Source organism: Dama dama, chromosome 27, assembly GCF_033118175.1.
Source record: "Dama dama isolate Ldn47 chromosome 27, ASM3311817v1, whole genome shotgun sequence".
Classification (NCBI taxonomy): Eukaryota; Metazoa; Chordata; class Mammalia; order Artiodactyla; family Cervidae; genus Dama; species Dama dama.
In genome coordinates this window covers 39,716,037-39,734,588 of record NC_083707.1, presented here as the reverse complement: position 1 = coordinate 39,734,588, position 18,552 = coordinate 39,716,037, and the positions used below count along the sequence as shown (strand labels likewise).

Below are 18,552 nucleotides of genomic sequence, written 5' to 3'. Positions count from 1 at the left end.
TAGGGGGTCGCTGGAGCCCGAGGTGCTCTGCGTCGGTGGTGCAGGTTGGGTGAGAAAAGACTCGGATCCCAGGACTTATCGTCGTATTTTAGCGCTTCGTGTGCACTCGTGTGAAGCTTAAGCGTAAATAAGCCTCCGAACACTTAAGGACTCGCATCCCCGCCGCTTCTGCCGTGACTTGAACTCTTTTCAGAAACTGCACAGATTTAATACCAGCAAAAGGAGCCGAGTTACCAGGTCCCCTTCAGGCGCGCGAAGGGTTTGTGTCACACCCTCTCTCTCTTCTCCAATCCCCGGCCGACACAAAATTGCGCGTGTGTGTGCCCGATCCTTCCCTCCTTGCCAAAGCCCAAGCAGCTCTCAGCACTCGCGGGCTATAAAGCCCGGGGCTGCTGGGCAGGAACCCAGCCCGGCGAACGCAGCTCGCGGACGGAGCGGGGCGGGGCCGAGCGCGGGGACCGCCCAGGCGCGGGGAGCAGCCAATCAGCGGCCTCGGAGGGCGGGTCGGCGCGGGCAGAGGGGCGCGGGCTGTCGCAGGCGCCCGGCGCGCGCTGCAGGTGGCAACTTGGAGGTGCCACCGCCGCCGCCGCGAGAGGGCCCGGGTCTGGCGGCCCCTTCCGGCCTCCGAGAGCCCTTTCCCGCCACCGAGCCGGAGATCGAACGCGGGAGAATCCGTAGGAAAAAGCCGCTGCGCAGGGACCCCTGAGCAGCCCTACCTCTCTGCCCTTCTCTACTTTTTTTCTTCGAGGAAGGTTGTGCCGGGGAGCGGCGAACAGGCTCCGGGAGGGGCCGGAGAGGGACACTCCCGGTGACACAGGTGAGCGCCTTTCCTTCCCCTATCCCATCCCTCTTCCCAGCCGGGCGCAGGCCGGGACGCTGGCTCGCGCGGTGCGCAGGGGCCGCGGCGCGGGCGCCTGCCCTTGGCTCGAGGTCGAGGAGGGAGAAGGCGAGGCAGGGGGCGAGGCTGGCCCGGCCGGGGGCTGCTTGCCCGGAACCACCTGGAATGCGCAGAGACTCCCGGTTGGGCACCTGCGGCGAGGGATGGACGGAGAGGGGCTCAGCGGTGGTAGGAGGGCGGGCACCCTGCTTGCCGCGGGCCGGGATCGCCCCCGTGCGCGCCGTTCGGGAGCCGCAGCGGGAGCCGGGCGCGGCGCCTCTGCGAACCCCGGGAGTGAGCGCGCGGGTCCGGCGAGCGCACGAACCTTCAGTCTCTGAGAGACCCGGGCTCCGAAGGATGTTATCCCTCCCGGCCCCGCAACTCCTCCGCCCGTCTCGCCTCCACCCCTCCGCGTCCGCGGCGCAGCCAATTCGGAGATCCGTGCCTTCGCCGGCGCGCTGAGGGGTTGTTGCCGTCACTCCCCTCCCTGCCCTCGCCCGAGTTGGAGCGCCCCGGGGTCCCGCTCCTCGGCTCCGACCTCCCAGCCGCGCGCTGGAGGCGAATGGGGCAGGCCGGTTCTCCGAGCCGAGGGCGGAGGTGGCGCGGGCACGCTCTGTAGTGCTCCCTCTGTCCATACCACCCGCCCCTCCTGCAGTTTGAACCTCTGGCCCAGGGAGCGGAAACTCTGTAGCCAGATCCTCGCTCGCTCTGGGAAATTGGGGGGCCTCCAGGGATGTTGGAAACCTCGGAGAAGAGGCTAGAGCATCTGCCTCCATCTGGGCGTTTCAGACCCTGCTGTGAATTGGGACAGTGGCTCTGACCTCCGTGTCCGGGATCTGGCGTGGGGGTGCTGGCGGCCGTGAGCGTGTGTGTGTGTTCCTCCGTGAGGCAGAGGTGCAGGGGCCGGCTCCCCCTGCCCAGCGGAGACGCAGGGCCCCACCACCGGTCTTCGCCAGCAGCATGCAGCTGCATCCAGCAACTCAGCGCTGCTGACTCTTCTCCTCCGGCTCCAGCTGCCCGCCCCCACCCCCACTTCACCTAGGCGCGTCCGGGGGTGGCTATCATCTGCCCAGAGGTTGCGGACGGAGATCCAGTTTCTCCCGGGGCGAATGGGGAAGGTTTCCAAAATCCAGAGGAATGCCCCTCGCCCGGGTGTAGGGATCTCGGAAGAGGCCGGCGGAGGTGATTCCGCGCTTTGCTGAGGGTGTCGTGTCCCTCGGGAAGCCAAAGTTGGGGTAGCTGAGCCGCCGAACTGCCTTTGGCGCGACCGGGTCGGAGGCGGAGGAACCGGCCGGCGGGGGGCGCGCTGCGCGGGCGGTGGGGGAGGCTGGGGACCAGCTGTGGAGGGCTCCGGGGGCCGCGGGTACAGGGGGGCTCGGCGCCGGTGTGTGTCGGTGGGGGGGCGCATCCGGGCTGCGGTGGGCTCCGGGGACGCCCCACTAGCGCTGAAGTTGAGGTCGGGTTCGGCGCCGGGTGGGGATCGCCCTCGCGGCCGCTGCGGATCCCAAGCAGTAGCCACGCGGCGCATTCGGCCCCCAACTCCGCCCGCCGGCCGCGGCTTTCGCTTTTCATTCTGCAGAAGTGAAGCTTCTGCGCAGGGAAAGCCGGAGATGCTGGAGGCGAAATCCTCGCGGGAGCGAGGGCGGCGCCCAAAGACGCGGAAAGAGAGAACGCGGGTAGCGCGGTGAAACGCCAAAGATTCCCGAGGCAAGGCGAGGCTGGCCCGGGCCAGAGGTCGGGCTCCCGGCCCTGGCCGCCTCTCCTAGGGGACCGAAGGCTCCAGTCTCCCGCGCCCCCAGTCCCGGCTCGTGGTCAACTCCTGTGTAATCCCCTGCCAAGTGCACTGGATTAAGACTGGGCGGGGAAGGGGCTAGAAAGCACAAAATGAATGAAAGTGGAAAGGGCTGTAAATCCCAATTTTAATTCCGGCTTAAATCTAAACTCCATTTGATTAGAAACAGACTCTAATCTGGTCTGGATTCATTTCTGCTAATGATAGTTCCTGGAGGGCCGGGCGAGGTTCGTCCTTCCCAGACTGGAATTGTCCTCAGATGGAGGTGGGCAGGGTGCACCAACACTTCACTTACAGCAGGGAAGCGGTCAGTTCACGCTGGTTTGGAAATGACCTTGCAGGCCTTCTCTTATCTGCCACAGGCATTCCCTCCTGGATCAATTACATACGTTCAGAGACTTCATGACACCAAGGGGTTAAAATCCTTGCCTGTAACAGTAGTTTCCAAGGAGGGCTTTTTAATGGGCTCCTTAGAACTGCAGTAACCTCAGGGAACATTCTCAGTTCCGAGGAGCAGGGCTGTAAAACCAAAATTGTATAACTACGCTATGATGTCTAAGTCCCCTCAAGGGAGGTTTCCTCCTGCCTGTGGTGTAAGTTGTTGAGGGCAGGGCTTTGTTTGATTCTTTTTTCTCCAGGGCGGGGAATATAGTATGTGTTCAATAAACACATATAGACTGGTGCTTATAATTTAAAATGTTAGCCTGAAAAAAAAATTTAATAATTTCGAGGATCAATCATTATTAAAAATCTGAATCTTAAACCAAGTTTTACAGTCATTTTGAGGCCTATTGTGCGTAGTTTAGTTACATTTTTTGAAAACCACTTGTGATTGATGAAATCACTTATGAGAATGCGCTTAGGATGTTGCTGTTGTTTAGTCTGACTCTTTTGCAATCCTATGGACCGTAGCCCGACAGGCTCGTCTGTCCATGGGATTTCCCAGGCAAGAATACTGGAGTGTGTTGCCATTTCCTTCTCCAGGGGATCTTCCTGACCCAGGCAGGGACCAAACCCGGGTCTCCTACGTTTCTTGCATTGGCAGATGGATTCTTTACCGCTGAGACACTGGCGAAGCCCACTTAGGATGTTAGGAAATCTAGAAATAACAGAATGACTGTTGCGTGTTTAAAGCCCCTCTGTAACAGTCTCAGATTAAATACCTCCAGAAATGGAGACCTCACTACTTTCACAAAGGTTCAGTCCACTCTAGATAAGCTCATTATTCAAATGTTGGGAGCTCAAGGTTGAAGAGGACAGGGCCTCTGCCCTCACATGCTGGTTGGAAGGCCGAAAAGGAAACGTGATTTTGGTCCTGCTGTGTAGACATATGGGAAAGTTAAGAGATCTCAGTGCTTTGAGTGACAGCAGCAAGGAGCACATGACTGAGGACGGTCCTGTGGTTTGGATTTGAAGGAGGAAGAGGAGTATATAAACAGACTAACAAGAACTTTCTCAGTACTTTGCTGGCAGTCCAGTGGTTGACACTCTACCTTCCAATAGAGGGTGCCCTGGTTCCACCCCCCATCAAGGAACTAAGATCCCACATGCTGTGCAGTGTGGCAAAAAAAGAAAAAAATTAATTATATATTTAAAAAACAACTTTTTTGAAGATAGCCTGCCTGTCTATTTCTTCCAGAGCCATCTCCTGAGCTGTAACACTCAGGCCTTCTCTCTCCTCCACGCCTACCCTTCCTCTCTTCTCTTCTTGAAGCCTAAGATTCTTCATGCTACACCTCACCCCGCGTTGCCAGCTCCCCTCACAGCACACTGAATATTAACGTGCTATCTCTGAAAATTAAAAAACGGGGAAGGGGAGCAAAAACTCAAGCAGGGAATGATTTGTGTAGGACTTGAAGTCAGAGCGGTTGGTGGTGAATAGTTCATTAAAAAGATCCAGGGAGCGGGATGAGTCATGGTCCATTCTGGGCAGCCACTTCCTGGTCTGAAAGGAGAGTAATCATTTTCACCTGCCATGGCGGTGAGAATCCGTTTATGGCTCCTGCGTTATCAGAGATGCTGGGAAGGTGCCGGTGAGAGCGAGCACATAGAACCTAGAATTTTCCAATCAGAACCGGTTAACCAGGAATAGCAAGACCCACAATTAGTAAGAAAACAGGACTTTCCCTGGAGAGCTGCTGAAGGGGCTGGAGATGCTGAAAGCTATTGAACCATGATCTTCACAGTAAAGATGGAGGAAACATCAATGGCTGTTATACAGTTTCTGATTTATCATTTTGCCAGGGAGTCATTGAAACAGTGATGGAGAAATCAAAGTGACCACCAGATTGCTGCGGGGAAGAAGATCATTGTATTTTAATGCTACATGAGTAGCACGTGAGGCTTTTTTGGGGCAGCTTTTGGTGTCCTGATGACATGATGTAGAAAGCAGGTCTGCTAGATGGACCACCTGTGTTCTGCAGGGCCACGGGTCACAGGGCCCAAAGCTAATACCAGGGCTCCTATCCTGTTGGGATGCTGGACAGAATTCAGGACACCACAGCTAGTACAGTATCTTGGAATCCTCAGTAGCAGAGAGTGAGCGGCTAACTAGGTTAAGAGCCGTGATGTGATAGGGAATGGCACTGCATATAATCAGGGCCAATTAAGAGGGTTTCAGTCAAGTGGAATGAACCCAGATCAGAACGGGAGGAAAGATATGAATGGGCGCAGGAGCGCCTGGTAGTACTTGGTGCCTGGGGACTTGGGACCAGAAGGAGGAGGAGAGCTGTCCCATCTCGGTGGGAAAGCAAGGGCAGGAGGTGGAAATCAGAGCCCTCGCTGCCGCTCCAGTATGTTGTTATGTAAGGTCTCTGAGCCACAGCATCTCCATCAGGAAAACGGGGATAAGGATGCTTCCTGATGAGGAATCAGTACCATGTAAACCCCTCACATCTGGTCTCGCTTCTAGGTTAGCTGCCCTGGCAACAAGCTTCTGGTTTGCTAGGCCAGAAATGTAGGCTGACTAGATGAATGATCACCAGGTTGTTCTCTTCAGCCTCCTTCAGAAGTCCAGTCACATTTTCAGCTGCCAAGTAGCTTCCCCCATAGCTCAGTTGGTAAAGAATCCGCCTTCCATACAGGAGACCCCACTTTGATTCCTGGGTCAGGAAGATTCCCCTGGAGAAGGGATAGGCTACCCACTCCAGTATTCTTGGGCTTCCCTGCTGGCTCAGCTGGTAAAGAATCTGCCTGCAATGCAGGAGACCTGGGTTTGATCCCTGGGTTGGGACGATCCCCTGGAGAAGGCAATGGCTACCCACTCCAGTATTCTGGCCTGGAGAATTCCATGGACTAGATAGCTCATGGGGTTGCAAAGAGTTGGACACGACTGAGCAACTGATTTTCACTCACATTTTCAGCTGCCAGGTAGATATTTTTACCCTGCTGATCCACAGTCGCTTGGACTCAATGGATCTCAATCTTTCATTAATCTGTTCCATGCTTCTCTCCCTTATACCAGGGTGTGTGCCCTCAATCTCCAGGCAGGAAGCCTGGTCTTCATTTTCTTCGCCTTCCTCTTCTCATGTAGCTCCCCTGTAGATACACAGAAATGCCAGTATTCATGTTGTGACTCCCATTGTCTCTTCCTGCCTGGACTGTTGTGTCGTCATCCCAGCCTACTCTCATCCCACCCCCTAACCTGGGCTTCCCACTCAGTCCTTTGATTGGACAATTTTTATGACATTGCCACCTGGCTCCAAACCTCAAGTCTCTCCTATTTCCTGAAGGACAAGTGCTCAGCTCTTTCAATCTGGTTCACAACCCTGTGTCAAACACTCAGTGTGACCTCCCACTGGCCCCCCGCAGGAAACCCATTACACCTATCCCTGTTCTTTTTTTTTTTTGGTTGCACACCTTGGTATGTGGCGCCTTAGTTCTCTGGCCAGGGACCAAACCCACATCCCCTGCATTGTAGGCAGAGTCTTAACCACTGGACCATGAGGAAAATCCCTGTCCCTGCTTTGAATGTACATCTTTAGGTTTTGTGTCCACATCCTTTGCTCATCTATTTCGTTCAACTGAGATCCGCCCCCTCTGTATTTTCATCTTGAAATCCCACTGGTTTTTCAAGGTCTAACTCAAACACCACCTCCCTTCTGAAGTTTTCCCTGATCATTCTCAGAAGGTCTCCCTTCCCCTTCAGCAGATCTATGCTTCTTCCTCACGCAAATATCACGTTTTTATTCTGTGGTATGTTCCTGTTGATTGAGAACTTATTCATCTTTGTCTTCATCACCCTCCAGAGTGGAGGCTCCATCACTTTTCACTGAATGATTGATTGTGTCCTGAAGTCTGGGAAAGACAGTGAAAGAAGGATGCTTGAAACCCAGGTCAAGACAGCAGGAGGAAGAAGAGCCTTTATCAGGTCTTTGCAGACAAAGTGGAAAAGAGGCAATTATCTGGAGGGTTCACAAACCACCCTCGACCTCCTTTTGGTCTAGTTACATGAGTAACTCAAGCTTTGGCAGCCGGAGGAACCTGTAGCATTATTGACATTCTTCATTGTGGAAATCAGCTTCTAGTCATGTGAGTTGGACAGAGCTTTCCAAAGCAGGCTGGAGTGTGGGAAAGCCAAGCTGACAGTGATTGGGATGAAAGGAAACAGATATTCTGGGCAAGATGCCTGTAAATGCTGGATGCAACCAGAAAGAGGAAAGATTCTTGGTCTGGGACTCAGGAATGTCTGATCTAGAATTCCTTTTAGGAAGCTTTTCATCTGATTCCTCTCATGGCTCCTTGCTTTACAAGATATACATACTATATTATCAAAATCTATAATCATGCATGTGTTCATTAGCATGGGTAGTTGTTTGAATGTTTCTGGTGGAGAAGAATGAAAAGACTAGGCCGATCCTCCTGTGTATACAATATGTTTGAGGACAGGTGGAAAAACAAGTTATTATAAAAAGCTTGCTAGTTTGCAAGTTCCAGGAACAGAAATGCTTCCAAACAGTCTTAAATATACAAGCTTTCAAACCTGAGAGGATAAATCCATCCTCATCAAATAGTTATAAACAGCCCATTGCACACGAGGAATGAACCAGTAGGGAAAAAACAGGGCACGATCAGGTGCTGAGGTTTTGAATAGTCAGGAATGAGACACTTTATTAAGTGATGTTTGAATTATACTCTCAAACCTCTTCTGAAATCTGAGCAACTGGATGATCTAAGTGATCAAGAGCTATTATGTCTGTGCTATATAGACTTTAACACATGGTGTTTATACAGTTTGCATACATACATTACAAAATAGAAAAGATGTTGGTCATCCAGTGTGTGAGAACATTTAGCCACATGTTTGATTCCTATCTAGGACACTGTCCAAACTGGCTAATAGAAATGATAGTGTTCCTACATCACAGAAACAACAACAACAAAAATACTGAATGGCATCTCAGAGACACAGTATTTTAATTACTACTCTGATAGTTTAAAAAAAAAAATCAGCATTTTGCCATACAAATCTCTTCAACTCTATAACCTCCTCAATATAAAAGTCCATTGTGGAAGATTCACAAGAACTAATTCAAATACAAGCAAATATTTGTTTTTTAGGTTTTATTGAAGTATAATTGATTTATACTGTTGCATTAATTTCTGCCATACAGCAAAATGATTCAGTTACATATATAAAGGTGTGTGTTTGTGTATATATCCTTTTTCATATTCTTTCCCATTATGGTTTGTCTCAGGATATTGAATATAGTTCACTGTGCTATATACCCTGTTGTTTATCCATTCTATATATAATAGTTTGCATCTGCAAATGGAAAAAGAAAATACTTTTTAAAACAAATGTGATTTCTTTTTGGCACTTTTCACCATAAAATTTTTTTTTAACCAAAGTACAATTCAGTTAGGAAGATAAACTTGCCGATTCTACTGCAAAATGTCTCTGCATTTTAAGATCAAATAGAAATAATTATTTTGTAGATCTACCTCCTCTGCATCATTCATGTTGGAAAAATAATGTCATAGACATTTGTCTCTGCACTAAAACAATCCATGACAAATTCATTTAGACTTTTTGATCTTGAAGTGATCCACACTGATCATGTAATAACCAAGATAATTAGGTAAAACTGCTCACCTTCTTTTCTCAACTGGGCAAAGCTGATCTGCTTCTTGAAAAAGCAGTTCAGTTTACAGTGGATGCACAAGTAAGCCATGTTTCCCAGGCCAAAGAGCTTAATAACCGTAATGTGACTCACTCTATCGCCACCTGCAATCATGTTAGTTCTGAATAGAGTCAGATTTCGCCTACTGACCTTAGGAATCCCTGGGGATCACTCCCCGGCTTGTGAAACCAAATTCTTCTGGGCTGCCTGCACTCCACCATTTACACTTGCTTTTATTCAGGCCACCATGATGTCAAATGATGACATTTGACAGATGCACCCAAGGATGCTGTTAAACCCACCCTGACTTGAACCCAATAGAGAGGTGGCCAGCAGGTGACATGCTCCCCAGCTTTCCCAAAGTCTGGATTGAGTACAGGTTCACTAAAAAAGTGAAGTGAAAGTGTCAGTCATTCAGTCGTGTCCGACTCTTAGTGACCCCATGGACTGTAGCCCTGCCAGGCTCCTCTGTCCATGGGATTCTCCAAGCAAGAATACTGGAATAGGTTGCCATTCCCTTCTCCAGGATATCTTCCCAACCCAGGGATCAAACCTGGGTCTCCTGCATTGCAGGCAGATTCTTTACCATCTGAGCCACCAGGAAAGCCCACAGTTTCCATGAAAGCTAGTAGTGATTGGATCACTACTCAGCTGGTAGTATTATCCTCATGGCCCCGTGAGGTCCAGCGTTCAGCCCTTTGTCTTGGAGACACCAGCACACAACAGTGCCTCTTGGCGGATTCTGTGACTGAGGTGAAGTGGCTCTTTCACTCAGGACCCAGACAGAGGGAGCCAGGCCTACTCTGTATCACACTCCAAGCCAGTTACAGGTTTCATGGTTTCATAAAATATCCCTGGCACATAGTAAATGTGTGAACAAGGATACCAAGCTTGTAAGCTTATGAAATTGTGTGTGTGTGTGTGCATGCGTGCGCACACGCACACTCGCTCAGTCGCATCCGACTCATTGCGATCCATGGAGTGTAGCCCACCAGGCTCCTCTGTCCATGGGATTCTCCAGGCAAGAATGCTGGAATGGGTTGCCATTTCCTACTCCAGGGAATTTTCTTAACCCAAGAATCAAACCCACATCTTATACATCTGCACTGACAGGCCAATTCTTTATCACTGCACCATCTGAGAAATCTTGGAGTTTATCAAATAGGCAATGGAGACCCATGGAAGAAATTTGTGTAGAAGAGTCATATAGGAAATTAGAAATAGAGGGCTTACTTTGGCTGTGGGTGGAGTAAGCTTGATGGCACAAAAGGGCAGAAAGTTAGATGGGCAACCAGGAAGCTTTTCCACCTTGCACCACACTCCTTGCTGACCTTGGACCTTGAATCTCTTCCGCTTTGATCTGGGTTCTTTCCTAGGAGGCCCCTAACATTTTCTCCTATGATTAGATGCTGGAATAACAGAATCTAAAACGTAGATATCTCATTCTTCAAAGGTTGGGTGGCTTAGATACTTTCCTTCATAAATTTTATGAATCTTGGGGAATATTATCATATTTCAACATTATCTACTTTATATTTATAAAGGATGAGTAACTGGTGCTATTCTTAGTCATTTGCTTTCTTGGGAAAACATTAAAGATGAAAGTGAATTAGGTAATTCAACAATGAGTAATGCTGCTGAAGTGTATGTGCAACCCAGATGTCAAATCTTTTGACTCAGTGAAAAATATCATGATGTTTTGATGTATGTCTTATACCTTCAATATACGAGTATACACTTATCTTTCAGGTTATTTCACATAGTATTTTGTCTTAAGTGTAGCTTTGTCCACCCCCTAGATACAGTTAGGAGATAACTGTGTTTCATGAAAAATAAACAGTGATGTAATTTTCCAGATTGTGGGTTTATCAGCATTTAATTTCCCTGGATGACTGTTTATTCATCTTTAGGATGGAGTTACAGCTGCTCCAGCTTTCAAATCTACAATCTGAAAACATCATCATAGATTAAAAACCTTTTGTTTTCTAAACCTGATAGCATCACATAAACTTCATGATCGATTTTACACGTCAGCATTATTGAAACATAATTTTGGCCCAAGGAAGTGAAAATATCACTTTGCAAGGGTCTGCTATACAAAATTACTAAATTCACTGTATAGTAGAAATTAACACAACATTGTAAATTAACGATGCTTCAGTAAAATAAACTACAAAGGAAGCAAAACCAAATACTAAACAATTCTTTAGTAACAATAATAGTATTATTATTAGAATCAGAGGTAGTATAGTTTTGTTCTCTGGCTAATTGATCTCATTAGTCTGATGACGATGTCCTATTTTTCGGAACTGGCTCAACACTTTCTTTAACCACATTACCCAGAATTTCATTTTATTTTCCTCTCCTTTCACCTCTCCTCCTAGATTTGGATGGTCTCAAAGATATTCTAAGTAATCTTTACAAAGCCTGGGAAGATTAGTTATCTGTGTGGTTTTCACTAAAATCTATTGGAGTGATCATCAGAGGCTAAAGTATAGCACATCTTTCAGAATGCTTTCTCCTAGACTCCATTTGGCCTCAGGAAAGGGGGTGTTGGTTACATCTGGCCAGCTTTTAGTCTAGTGGGAAGTCAAGGTCCATTGGGCAGGGCTGGAGTGTAGCAAATGGCTCTAGCGGTGAGCTGTTTGAAGCTTCAAAGAGCAGCTGGGCTGGGACTTCCCTGGTGGTCCAGTGAATAAGACTCCTTGCTCCCAGTGCAGGGGGCCCAGGTTCCATGCTTGCCCAGGGAACTAGATCCTGCATGCCGCAACTAAAGACCCGGCACAGCCAAATAAATAAAAGAACAGCTGGGCTGAGCCACTGGTGACTTTCTATGGGAGTGTGGTTCACTTACTGCCTGGAAATGAGAAGATTTGGGAAAAGTGTCTGACCCATAAAATTATTCCTCTGACCAAAAGTATAATTTTAACAAGATTGAGAAATGCAGTTGAAAAATAGAAAAAACAAAACAAGGAAAGTAACCGTTTCCTCGCATTATACTTCACTGTGTTGGATGAAAGTGATTGCTGGGTGTCATGGATGCAATAAAGCAAGCTGCATTGTGTTCACAGAAAATTAGTCAAAGAAATATGCTCTTCTTCTTTCTCTGCCCATTGCTTCTAAATATTGCCCCAGTCCTTGCCTCAAAAAAGCAATGACAGGGACTTCCCTGGTGGTCCAGTGGCTAAGATTCGGTGCTCCCAATGCAGGGAGACTAGGTTCAATCCCCGGTCAGATAACTAGATCCCACATGCTGCAACCAAGACTCGGCGCAGCCAAATAAATAAATAAAAATAAATATTAAAACAACAACAAGCCCAACCAAAACTCTTGTATTTTTCTGATAGTTTTATTGAAATATAATTGGTCTACAGCACTTTCCTGGTGGCCCAGTGGTAGAGCCAATGCAGGGGATGCAGGTTTGATCCCCGGGTCAGGAAGGTTCCCTTGGAGAAGGAACTGGCAGCCCACTTCAGTGTTCTTGCCTGGAGAATGCTGTGGACAGAGGAGCCTGGCAGGCTACAATCCATGGGACCACAAAAGTGTCAGAGTTGTCTTAGTGACTTAACCAACAACATCAACAATTGACCTACCACACTGTGTAAATTTAAGGTGGACAGTGTAATGATGAAATGATGACCCCAGTAAGTTTAGTGACCATCCAGTATCTCATATAGATACAAAATAAAAGAGAAAGAAAAAACTTGTCTTCCTTGTAGTGAGAAGTCTTAGGATTTACTCTCAATTTTCGTATAAACTATACAGCAACATTCAGGTCTTCACTATATGTATCATATTGTGCATTATATCCTAGTGTTTCCTTATTTCATAACTTTGTACATTTTGACCACTTTCGTCCACTTCCTCCTTCCCCTGCCCCCACACCCAGCTCAGTTCAGTTCAGTTCAGTCGCTCAGTCGTGTCCGACTCTTGGCGACCCCATGAATCGCAGCACGCCAGGCCTCCCTGTCCATCGCCAACTCCCGGAGTTTACTCAAACCCATGTCGATCGAATCGGTGATGCCATCCAACCATCTCATCCTCTGTCGTCCCCTTCTCCTCCTGTCCCCAATCCCTCCCAGCATCAGGGTCTTTTCCAATGAGTCAGCTCTTCGCATGAGGTGGCCAAAGTATTGGAGTTTCAGCTTCAGCATCAGTCCATCCAATGAAAACCCAGGACTGATCTCCTTTAGGATGGACTGGTTGGATCTCCTTGCAGTCCAAGGGACTCTCAAGAGTCTTCTCCAACACCACAGTTCAACAGCATCAATTTTTCGGCGCTCAGCTTTCTTCACAGTCCAACTCTCACATCCATACATGACCACTGGAAAAACCATAGCCTTGACCAGACGGACCTTTGTTGGCAGAGCAGAGACACACCCAGCTCAGGAAACCACAAATCTGATCTCTTTTTCTGAGAGTGTTTTTGAAGCATAATTGACCTATAGTGCTGTGTCTGTTCTTGGTGCACAGCGCTGTGATTTGATATTTGATGGCATCACCGACTCGATGGACATGAGTTTGAGTAGGCTCTGGGAGTTGGTGATGGACAGGGAAGCCTGGCGTGCTGCAGTCCATGGGATCACAAAGAGTTGGGTACAACTGAGCGACTGAACTGAACTAGTATACTACATGATGATCACCACAGTAAGTCTAATTACCCTCCTGCACTGCAAGCAGATTCTTTACTGTCTGAGCCACCAGGAAAGCCCCAACATATTGTACAAAGATTAACTACATAGTGATTGGTTATATTTCCCGTGGTGTAGATTTCATCCCTGTGACTGGTTCATTTCACAACTGAAAGTTCCTACCTCTTCATCCCAAAATTCTCTTAATAGCCAAGAGCCAGACTTTTGTGAACCTGTCCTTTTATATAGAGCATGTGAAAGTGAAAGTGTTAGTCAGTCATGTCTGACTCTTTGTGATCCCATGAACTGTAGCCCTTTAGGCTCCTCTGTCCATGGAATTCTCCAGGCAAGAATACTGAAGCGGGTTCCCATTACCTTCTCCAAGGGATCTTCCCAACCCAGGGATCAAACCCGGGTCTCCCACGTTGCAGAGCACATAGTAGGCATTCAATAAATGCAAAGAATCCTAAAAACTTGATTTAGCATCATGAACCAGGATACAAACTAAGCGTGTCTGCTCGTGTGTTTTCAAAAAAGTTTAAGTGGCTGAGTTCATCAGAGTGATATTTTAAAGATCCTTGCCTATGCTAAATTTCTCCTTGTATCTGCAGTGAGGGGTTTGGATTTCCCTTTAAACCCAACAGTCAGAGAGCTGTGAGCATGTGTGTTCTACCCAGGCTAAAAACATTGCGCTCAGTTCCAGGTGCCTACTTGTCTCAATGGTCCGATATGATGGTCCAATGGTTTCCTGATTGTAGCCACAAGCAGAATTTGTCCTTGTGAGGTTGCTTGCTTGAGATTGATGGTATGGTTCTCTCCTACTCTGTGTTGACTCTCCTCTGCTCACACAGAGAGACACTGAATTCCTAAATTGGCTTTTTGAGGCATTGACCTACCAAAGTATCAGTTTGTTCCTGATGTGAAAGCCAGCATCAGAGATGTGAACAGGATGAGGTCAGTGACCTTGAAATCCTGAAGCCTTTTATTTTTCAGCTGTGCTCACATGGGGAGAAGCCTGGCTTCAGAAGTCCTGTGCCCTTTGGAACAGGTTGAGCAATGTTGCCAACAGAGTCTTCTTTTTTTTTTTTTTTTTTTTTGAGCCCTTGGTCTTCTTTGAAACATTTATACCTCTCCCCACCCTCCAACCCCATAAGGAATTGGACTTCCCTGGTGGTTCAGCAGTAAAGAATCTGCCTGCCAATGCAGGAGACACAGGAGACTTGGGTTGGATCCCTGGGTGGGGAAGATCCCCTGGAGAAGGGAATGGCTACCCACCCCAGTGTTCTCCCCTGGAGAATCCCATGGACAGAGGAGCCTAGTGGGCTACTGTCTGTGGGGTCAAAGAGTTGGACACGACTTAGCGACTGAGCAGAAGCTCATGCCACAAGGAATGCATGCAGTCATATACTTTGACAAGCTTCAGCACTCCTTTTCTGAGTTATTTTTCAAAGCAGAAGGCGAGCAATGATCAAAGAGCCCTTTAATGGATGTAGTGTGTTTTGTTTGTAAGAGCATGGAAATGCTTATTTTCTTCAACCTCTGGCCTTTCATTCCTAGGGGTGAGATGATTTGATTGATAAAAGGCAGAGACCTCCTTTTTGAATATAGTCATTCCCCATTTTACAGAAGAATCGTTTTTCCAAAAGTGTATTTGTCAGTATTTGTTTGGAATTTTGAATTCTTTGCCCAGAGAGAAGATATTGAAAATTATGGTTAGGTTTCTAGGCTAGTTCAGACAACTATACTCAGTCTGTGTCATGAGCATATGTTGGAATTATTAGGACCACTGGTGGGACTCAGACAGGAAGCCAGTGGTGCCTCATCATGGGGACAGCCCGAGGTGAAAATCTTTGAATTCATCTATAGCATCCCTTCCTGATTCCTCATTCATCTTCTCCTGCCCACTTCTCTGGGCTCTGATGTCCACATACTTTCTTGAGTCTCACTTCTATGCTTTCCATTAGGCTTTCTTCCCCCAATACATATCTTGTTCCTCTTGTATTACCTTCTTTATTTCCCAAATAAAGCTATCATTTCCTTAGTTCTGCTGATCAATCCTGATAGGAGTAGGAAAGCCATCTGATTGAATTAACTGTAATTGTATGTTTGTATGGGATTGATAACCCCATAGCCCTTTTGTGCTATTGCATTAAAAAGGAAAATGTCTCACAGATGGCCAACAGTCACATGAAAAGATGCTCAACACTGCTATCAACAGATGAATGCAAATTAAAACTGCAGTGAGATACCACCTCACACTGGTCAGAATGGCCATCGTCAAAAAATCTGCATATAATAAATACTGGAGAGGGTGTGGAGAAAAGGGAACCCCCTTACACTGTTGGTGGGAATTAAATTGGTACAGCCAGTATGGAGAATAGTATGGAGGTTCCTTAAAAAGCTAAACGGAGAGTTACCATTTGATTTAGCAATCCCACTCCTGGGCATGTGTCTAGAAAAGAAAACTGTGATTCAAAAAGAACCCCAAAGTTTATATCAGCACCATTTACAATAGCCAAGACATGGAAGCAACTTAAGTATCCACTGAAGATGAATGAATAAAGATGTGGCAAAAAAAAAAAAAAGATGTGGCAACATATATATATGATGGAATATTACGAGGCCATATAAAAGAATGCAACAATGCCATTTGCAGCAACATAGATAGGCCTAGAGACTATCATATTGAGTGAATTAAGTCAGAGAAATACAAATATTATATGATATCATTTATATGTGGAATCTAAAAAAATAACACAAATGAACTCATTTATAAAACAGAAACAGACTTACAGACATACAAACAAATATGGTTACCAAAGAGGAAAATGGAGGAGGAGGGATAAACTAAGAGTTTGTGATTAGCAGATACACCCAACTATGTATAAAATAGATAAATAGCAAAGATTTCCTGTATTGCACAAAGAAATATATTCAGTATCTTATAATAACTTAATGGAAATATATATATATATGTATAACTGAATCACTTCTCCATACCCCTGAAACTAATATAACATTGTAAATCAAGTACATTTTGATTAAAAAAAAATAGAATGTCTTGTAACTCAAATCAAATACAAGGTGTTGTACTTACTTCAATTTGATTTTCACTTATTTTTTACAAGCAAGGTACTGATGCAGCCCATGAAAATAAAAGTGTGAATTAAAAATGGTGCTTATCATCTTACTGGGAGACAAATATATAAATGCCAATAAACATGATACAAAATGTTATGAATTTCTAAAGATAATTTTATTAAAATATCAAATCTCATACCTCCCTGGAGTGAAGCAGATAAACTGATAACGATAATATTGAAAAACAAGGGACTTCCCTGGTGTTCCAGTGGCTAAGACTCCACGTTCCTGACGCAGGGGGCCCGGAGTTTGACCCCTGGTCAGGGAACTAGAGGGGCTTCCCTGGTGGCTCAAACTGTAAAGAATCTGCCTGCAGTGCAGGAGACCTGGGTTTGATCCCTGGGTCAGAAAGATCCCCTGGTGAAGGGAACGGCAAGCCGTCCAGTGCTTTAGCCTGGAGAATTCCATGGACAGAGGAGCCTGGTGGGCTATAGTCCATGGGGTTGCAAAGAGTTGGGCTCGAGTTAGCAGCTAACACTTTCACTTTCACTTTCCCCGGTGGCTCAGCAGAAAAGATTCCACCTGCCAATGCAGGAGCCACAGGAGACCCCGGTTCAACCCCTGGGTTGGGAAGATCCCCTGGAGGAGGGCCTGACAGTCCACTCCAGTGTTCTTGCCTGGGAAATCCCGCGGACAGAGGAGACTAGCAGGCTGCAGTCCGTTGGGGTTGCAGAGTCAGACACGACTTAGCGACTAAACCACAACGACAAAACAACATCCTAAGTGCATTCTTATAAGTGATTTCACCAATTCCAAGTAGTTTAAACGTTAAAATTGAAGTTTCTAGAAGTCAATCAAGTTACCACATCCAAAGCTAGATGTCAGGGGGACTTCCCTGGTGGTCCAGTGGTTAAGATTTTGCACTTCCACAATAGGGGGCACAGGTTCCACCCCTGGTTGGAGAACTAGGATCCCATTTGCCATGCAGTGAAGCCAATAAATGAATGAATCAATCAATCAGTCAATGAATAAATAAAGTTGTCAAAATCAGCTGTCAGGGAGGAGCATTTCAACTAAATCATCATGAGATAAAGATTTCTATTTTTAATCTATTCATGAATCGCAGGCATCTGTCTTCACTGTATACACGTTCCTTCAATTCTATTTCTCTCTCTGTTGCTGTAATGGTTACCTAAAAATTGAGCAGCTCTTGGATAGTGGGTTGTGAAGAAAAAAAGGGAGGAAACCAAGAAAGGAACTGCCATTTACTGAGCACCTGCTGTGCTCCAAGTATTCTGACCTAAGGGCTGAAAATGCCCTTATTTCTGACCTTTCTTACAGCTCTGCAGCTGTGAGCAAAGACAACAAAATCAAGGCTTGCCCAGGGCAAGTGACTTGCCAAGCCAAAGTCGATTCAAAAAGACAGACTATCTCTGTGAAATCAGACTGGTTCCCTCCTTACTTTACAGCCCTTAAAAAGAGAGAGAGAGAGAAACAGGGAACTATATTCAATATCCTATGATAAACCATAAGGGAAAAAAATATTTTTAAATGTATAGAGGTATGTAACTGAGTCACTTTGCTATTCAGCAGAGATTGACACAGTGTTGTAAAAAAATAAATAAATTTCAATTTAAATAAACAAATTTTGAAAGAAAAATTTTAATTAGATCCACTCAGAAGTTTAGCTTCCTAAGTGGCTCAGTGGTAAAGAACCCACCTGCCAATGCAGGAGATGCAGAGACCCGGGTTTGATCCCTGGGTTGGGAAGTTCCCCTGAAGAAGCTAATGGCAACCCACTCCAGTATTCTTGCCTAGAGAATTCCATGGACAGAGGAGCCTGGCAGGCTGCAGTCCATGGGGTCATAAAGAGTCAGACAAGACTGAGAAGTTTAAGTCCATGGGTTTTTTGCTCAGATGTCTTTAGCCTTTTTTATAGGTCTGCCCTCCTCTCCTGACATTCTACCATCTCAGTCTTGTTGGAAGGCTTGAGCACCTTATCAGTTTTGTTTTGTTTTTTAAGATACAGACTATCCCCTCAGTGATGCT

At 46.6% G+C, this 18,552-nt stretch overlaps 1 protein-coding gene across 1 annotated transcript in view; it reads left to right on the top strand.

Moving 5' to 3' along the window:
- Nucleotides 1-539: 539 nt before the first annotated feature.
- The window catches only part of LOC133047604 (band 4.1-like protein 3), a 226,070-nt gene continuing 208,057 nt past the window's right edge, over nucleotides 540-18,552 (top strand). Inside the window, exon 1 of the mRNA XM_061130904.1 lies at nucleotides 540-817. The gene's annotated coding sequence lies outside the window, so the exon portion shown is untranslated. The remainder of the gene's footprint in view (nucleotides 818-18,552) is intronic.